The sequence below is a fragment of the Cryptomeria japonica genome, chromosome 7 (genome assembly GCF_030272615.1).
Source record: "Cryptomeria japonica chromosome 7, Sugi_1.0, whole genome shotgun sequence".
Classification (NCBI taxonomy): Eukaryota; Viridiplantae; Streptophyta; class Pinopsida; order Cupressales; family Cupressaceae; genus Cryptomeria; species Cryptomeria japonica.
In genome coordinates this window covers 339,385,182-339,393,123 of record NC_081411.1, presented here as the reverse complement: position 1 = coordinate 339,393,123, position 7,942 = coordinate 339,385,182, and the positions used below count along the sequence as shown (strand labels likewise).

General features: G+C 30.2%; 1 long non-coding RNA gene across 1 annotated transcript; it reads left to right on the top strand.

Annotated features, from left to right (window-relative positions):
• Positions 1-7,021: 7,021 nt before the first annotated feature.
• On the top strand, positions 7,022-7,580 carry LOC131857089 (uncharacterized). Its single transcript, XR_009358507.1, has 2 exons — positions 7,022-7,210; positions 7,302-7,580. It is a non-coding gene; the product is annotated as an uncharacterized LOC131857089 (long non-coding RNA).
• The last annotated feature ends 362 nt before the right edge of the window (positions 7,581-7,942 follow it).

The window sequence follows — 7,942 nt, the reverse complement described above, 5'->3', positions numbered from 1 at the left end:
TATGTTATGGGTCTCATTGTAGTGTGTGGGGGGGGGTCCAAATAAGAGTGATTTGCATTGGAGAGTTTGTTTTGACTGTTAATTGTTTATATGGATGTATTGTGTGTTGGGATGTTGAAGTTTTTGTTCTGATGATTATGGATTGGTAGATTGATCTTTGGAAGATGTGTTTTGGTCCCCTCTTTATCTTAGAGTGGATCAAAGTGTTTATTTTTTGGTCCAAAAGGTGTATTGTGTTTCAAGCCAACTTGGTTCAAGCTTTGATGATCTATCTTGTATATAAAGAATGAATGTGAACAATTTGAGTATGATGATGAAGATGAGGTGAAAAGAGAAGAGGATGAGAGAAAGTATGTGATGTGAAGATAATCAGTTAAATTCAAAGTAGAGAATAAGAGTTGTGTTTGAATGATATGTGAGTTGTTTGAGACTATGGAAGAGGTATGAGATAGAGTGTTGATAGATGAGGTTTGGGTTATATGTATTGATGTTGGTCACTTGATGTAGAGTTCAAGGACAACTTTTTATTCAAGAGATCCTTCTTTTCAAATCATTTTTGTATCTTTCCCTACTGTAGTTAGCATCAAGTTCGCAAGTCCTCTTTTTGTATCTTGCCCCAAGAGTAGTTAGCCTTGGTTTGCAAGTTTAGAGTAGTGAACTCAATCAAGATAATTTGATATGCATAGTGGATATATTTTGTGGGAAAGTGCTCACTGTGGTTTTTCCCTGTTTGGGTTTTCTACTTAGAAAATAGTGGTGTCGATGTGTTGTGTTTGTGTTGCTGATTAATTGTTTATGTGGTGCATTAATTTTTGTTCAAGACTGATTCACGCCCCACTCTCAGTCCTACCTTGGGTTCAACACTATCTACACACAAAAGATTGAAACAATAAGGGGAGTTTGAAATGTATTCAAGTGGACATTAGGAGCACAAAAGAGTTTTGAACTATTAAAGAAAAAGGTAACATAATAACTAGTGTTATCTTTACCCAATTTTGATAAAGTATTTTAGGTTGACTTTGATCCTTATGGAAGTGTAATAGGAATAGTATTATTTCAATAAAGGAGAAAAATAACATTTTTTACTGAGAAGTTGAATTATATACCTGAAGGACATTTAGTCTATGACTAGGATTTCTATTCTATAATTGAATCCTTGAGGAAGTGGAGACATTACCTATTCCTAATGAAGTGATAATCCACCTAAAACTCACACATAGAACAATAGAAAATATTAACACAAAAAGTGTAAGAATAAGAAAAGCCCATTTTTTACTTCTTGAATAAAATGAAATTACAATTTCAAAAAATATAATGCTACAACCACATGGGCTTAAATCATTACAATGAAAATCAACTACCTAAGGAAACTCTATAATTCAAAATAACAATTATCACTTATGGAGTTGTCCTTTGTAACCTATGTTCAATTATTTATTTTGCACCAATAACTACCTTAAAATTTTCTAAAATGTGCAACAATTCATTCTCTCACCCATGAAGAATATTTCAACTAAAAGTTGGATTTTGGTAGCATAATTTTGGGAGCGATAACTTTTGACTTGGGTATCTGATTTGCTATTATTATATTTTTTGGAAATCACATGAAGAGTTCTACAAAATCAAGATTATCTGAAAAATCATTTTGTCAATTTTTTGAGTTTTTTTTAGGATTCTAATGTCGTCAAATTTGAGTTTGAAATTTTATAGAAGAAATGCCTTGGGACAAAAACTTTAATATCTCCTAAACATTGCAAAATATCAAGATGATTCTTTCACCATTAAATTTATTTTTTAATTTCACTCCTTTGGATCAATTTTCATATCCATACATGTACATATAGGTCAACTTACCAAAAATAGTGGGTGATTATTTTTGGCCTTATCAAACATATGTTTGTCTTACACCTTATAAGAATCTTCATTGGATTCCAAAAAAAAAACCTAAAAATAAAATTAAAATATTATTTTTTTGGTGATGTAAGATTGCCCTTCTATGACTAGATGCTCCTACATCATTCACTTAATTTAATATTAAAGATCAATGTTATGTTAATTCCACCAGATAACTCCACCTAATATGCATTTCCTAAATCACATCTCGGCCTTTTACTCAAAAATGGTGTCATATATTCACATGGTGGCCTAAACCTCTATTTTGGGCTATGTGCACCCTATCTCCAACCTGTTCACTATGTTTTGGGTGTATAATTACACCTCAGGCACCATTTTCTGAGGATAGTTGTGCTCAAAGTGCCCTTGTCCTCCCAAATCAGGACCAATTTTGAATATCCTGTTGCATGTTTCCCACTCGTCGGTTTCAGATCATGATATCTCAATTTGATCATTGGAGATTGAACTAATTGGAGAATACCTTCAAAACCCTATGTAAGAGCATTCTTCTAATTCATTTTCATATCGCAAGCCATCCACTATCATCTACAATAAATCCACTTCAAGCATTATCATCATCAGCCATTCATTGAGCATGAACAAGATATTTCATCCCACCATATTCTTCAAGATCTAGACACCATGGAGCATCAAATTACTTCAATCATCATGCAAGCATGTGTTTATAATTAGGTCATTCATGTCTTATCTTGTTATGTCATGTTATTACATCGACACTTGTGATCACATTCAAAGAACATTGCATCATCAACCTAGAATCATCAACAATAGATCTAAGGTATAACATTCAACATTTACTTCAATATTTCAATTCATTTTAAAGGTTAATTTCAAACTTGGGGTTTGACTTAGGAAAACCCCTATTTGCATGAAAAGAGAAGGATGAGATTTCTCCACACTCCTTTGTTTGAAAATATTCTCGTGAAGCTTCTAGGGAAGATATTGAGCAGCATTTTGGTTCAGGAAAGATAAATTTTATCTGCATCTGATATTTTAGGGAATAGGGTCATTTGGAGCTCCATTGTCCTTCTTTTTCAAGCTCAAATTCTAGTCATAGATTCCATTCATCTTCCTCATCTTAGATCTATTCTTACATATTCATATAAAATCTACAACTACCTATTCATGTTCATTTATGTCAATTTTTCATCTTTAGCCTTATATCTAGCTTTCAACTTTCCTATTTTTAGTATCCAATTCAACCCCCATAAAGGGAGCCATATGAAGTTAATCAACATCCACCCCTTGAAGGTAAATCTATTAATTTCATTCTCCCTTTAAATGTAAGGATTGTGTGAAATAGGTTTATTCCTTGTTTACATAGATAAACTAGTGAATGGTCTATTTCACCACCTTACAATAATCCTGCATGGTCCAAAATTCTTCATTTCTAACTTATTTTGTGTTTCATAAGGGAACCTTTATTTCCCTAAATGGACCATGACTTCATCACCAACATTGAACTCTTTGAAATTCCACTTCTGATCTATCTTTTTCTTGTGTTGAAAATTCATCTTAGTAATGTGATTTCTTACTTCTTCATGTAAGTTCTTCATGTGTTTTACAAAGTCTTCAACATAAAAAAGGAAAGGCCCCATCCATGAAACTCAAAACACTTAGAATTTTTTTTTTAGTTTTGAATGTAATTGCAAGGTTTAAGAATGGCCCATCTATTGCAACAAGGAGGGTCTTTTTAAACCAAAATAAAGATTCCTAATTTAGTTTTATCCTTGCAATATTCAAGAGTTAAAGTAAAGTATAATATCATCATTCTTGACACCAAAATCAAGTTACATAACTACTTATAAATATCTATTTCTATTAGTTTCCAGTTGCATACCCTCTAATAGGTTCAATAATCAATGTTATAATTACAGTATTAGGACTCAAATATACTTGAATATATAATTAAATTTAAAAGAACCATACCAAATGTATAAGAGAAATGGACAGAATAGAAGGACAATGTTGTCTCTAGTCTAGAGTCCTTTGATCCTCAATTGATAGTGGTTTATACATGACTCAATCATGGAAAAACCATAGGTTCACCCTAGTATACTAGGAGATCATCATATGGCCTAAACAAATCTACAATAACATGATACAAAAGGGGGGAATGGAATACACTCACAACAATCATAAAGAATACACATCAAATGCAATGAAGTAAATGCCAACATAGAAATACATGATACATCTTTTAGGTGCTAATCAATATGCATTAAGACTATATGCTAGAGAGCTAGTTAGGGAGTGTCATCATGTGTGCACAAAAGGATGGAATCACATAAAATCTAGTACCATCTCATACAAATGAGGATACTCAATCATACAAGTGATCAAGCCTACAACAAAACACTTTGTGTTGGGCACACATTGGAAGCCATTCCCTTAACTCTCTCTAGTACCTAATTCCTAAGCTCGTCACATTTTCTAATGAACATGGTATAAAATCTAATAATCTAATCTATTATTTTCAAATAATTGTAACATCACAAATCCATTTTCTCTTCTTGACAACATTTTTACAACATGATCCAAATGAATAGATTTTCACATTTTATAAGATATACCTTTATTCATACTTTATAATCCATCAATATTTATCACAATTTCATATTTTTCCATGTTTCACAATTTTACAAAACTGGCAAATTTTCAAAAATTCCATTAAAATAACTTTAAATTCATCAAAAAATCAAAATTCAAGAACTTAAAATTTTAAAGATATCCTTTTGCTCCCAAAATTCTCACCACCACTCATTTGACATAAAATATACATTTTGGTCAGTTTTACGAAAAAATGGGCAATCATAACCCCGTATTTTGAAAAATTCATCATTTTTTCTCAAAATGATTAATCTAAAACCAAATTAAAATAAATTAATTACTAAATAGATTAGTAACATTGTATCAATGCGAATGCAAATTTTTAAAATATTCAACATATATTATAAATGAAGATTTAATAAAATAACTCAATTTCAATTACAAAATTTAAATGGAGAGGCCTTTGAGAACAAGTAATGAAAGAACACATGAATGAGGATGGTAATTCCCATCCCGATTCCTAACCCAATGCCACCGATCTCATTCAATTCAGAGTCCAAATGACATCATAATCAACAATTTTTTTCTTTGCAAATGGAGTTTTCCTCTCCCAAAAATATGCTAAGTGTAAAATTAACTTCAATTTTTCCCTTTGAAAAACTAATCCAATTTCAATTTTTGCACATGTATAATTATTTTTTATGATCAAAATAATATTGTTAGCAAGATATCTAAGAGATACAGACCAAAGTTATGAGCCCAAGTGATCTCTTAATGTTGACGCCTTTATACCTCAGACTCAACCCTATAGGGTATAGGGAATTATATACAAACCTAATATTAGTTGCAAATAAAAATAAGAATATTATACACACCATAATAGATCAAAAATTAAAAGTATTATTATTCATTATATTCAATTGGTGTACAATATATATCCTTATTTAACTCTTTATATTCGTATGTACATCTCTTAGGGAGTTCTTCCCATACTGTGTTAGTTAAGTGGTAGTGTTGTTGTTGTGGCCACTAAGGTTCAAACCCCTGTTGAGCCATTGTGATCGTAAGCTTGTGACTTCACCAATCCATGGTGCTCATGAGTTTGAGCCTAATCTTTGATAAATGGGGATGAGGTCCCCTATTTGTGACCTCACTAGTTCATAGCTCTAGGTCAACATTGTTTCACGTGGATTTAGAGGGCATGTCATGTCAGCATCACTAGTCACGTTAAAAATTTTAGCAAACACTTCAAAAATAATGTACATCTCTCATATCTCCTTCTCCTATTTCACTATATTTTCTCTTATCCTACTCACCTTCATACTAATGAATCTATCTTACAACATACTTATATCTAATACATGAGATGCAACCCTTAGGTAGTATCCCTAATTTGCTTCCTATGTTCTAAGGCTTAATTTCTATAGACTACATGAGGTGAGATGCAACAAGGATTCTGAATATATCTCTAGGCTCGTTTTGATGTCAAAAAATATAATTTACCCTCATTTCTTAAAACACATTTAATCAAATATTCATAAGCCATTTTCAATCCCAACATTAAATTATGATTTATATTCATAAAAACTAATTTTCACATTAAATTTACAAAAAAAAATTAATAATAAAACATTTAAAAACTCATTACTAGTATCCACATAGAGGTTAGGGTTTTTACATTATTACCAATCATAACATCTAGAATATCTCACTCAACATAATAATAGGAAACCATACTCAAACTGAGTATGATGAATAAGGTAAAATGGGAATGGACAATATGATATCTCCTCATAACTACTATCAAGAAATAACTCAAACTTCTGAAGTTAAATGGAAAAATTTCCAATGCCTATAATCACTCAACACATGTCAAGTGTACATGTGCATATACATGATAGTTGAAGCGCATACAATCTCCTCAAACAGGGCACAACATCATAATCATAAAAATAGTGACATGAGCGTACATGTACATAATCAATTAAAATAACAATAGCATAATAAACTTACTATAATAATACTACAAATGTGTCATAAAGTACATCCAATATCCATGTTAATTCAAAAAGAATGCTTATACAAAGCATCTTGAACGAAATATATACGTATAACTATATGAACCAGGTCTCAAATTATGAACAACATAATGCAAACATGAGAGGTATTACACTATAAATGTATAAAATATAATTCAAAATTTATTTTATGAAAAAGAATATGAAAATGTTCATATGCAACTCTAAAATAATTTTATAAACCTTAAAAAAATAATCAATACTCTAAAAACTAAGAATTTTTTTATTTATTTTTCTCCAATTAATTTTTTATTTTTCTCCAGTTAATTATTTATTTTCTTTAAATAAAACATTATTTATTTTTTACCATGGACAGATATTGCAACTACAGGAAGAGAACAACAAACTTCGACAAGAGGCATGGCGTACCTTACCATTTATTAACCTAAAATTTTCAGATATAACATTATTTATTTTTAAATAATTAGAATTGACCTTTTTAATAATTAAATATACTGACTTTCCTTTATTTCATAACAGAGGAATTCAATAGCCATAGCCAATCAAGATTTCATTCATCAAATGAAATTTAACTATCCTTTTCCTAGGATTGAACAACCAAGTCATAAAGCACAATCACATGAGAGTACATGTGTTCCTGCAAATCAGCATGTGCAAAATGGAAATTTTTTGCATCATCTTGAACATGATACTTCTCTACATTTGAGGTATGCACATATCTATAGTTTTAAAAAATTTCAGTATTTAAATATTATGCAATTTGTAGACTTTTGAAACAATTTCCATGTCTTCTTTCAGGTTAAGGAATCCCCAATAGCACTTGGGAGAATAATAGTCAGAGATCTTTAATGAGTACCATGTAAAATTTCAATTAATGTTTTACAGTACTTTAGCATGCTCTAGTTTACAAATACTTTGCTATTGTTATGAATATGAGGATACTTAGATCCAGGTGTATTTTGAAAATTTGACGAGAATATTATATTGTGTACTATATTGATGATTAAAATGTTATTTAAAAATTTATGTGTTTTTTCAAATTTAAATGAATAAGGAATAATTATTTTTGTTTATTAATAAATTGGTTATAATTTATCTTTTTGATAACTTGTCTATTTGAGCTTTTTCTTTATTATTAAGTCATTTAATTTATTTTTTATCTTTGTGTGTATTTGTGTTTTACACAAGACAAGATGCTTGTTATAAATTATGATCTTGGGATACTAATCATTATAAAAAAAATACAATATAAATGAAATGTTAATCATACATGCATAAATGTATGCATTACACAAGATATACATGAGAAAACTCTTTTAGATAAAACACCCCATAAAACATCATTTTATTAAAACACTTACAAAATATAGTCTATCTTAAATAGACTGAATCTAGGGACACCTCTCTTACTTGCACATGACCAATAATACCTCTTGTGC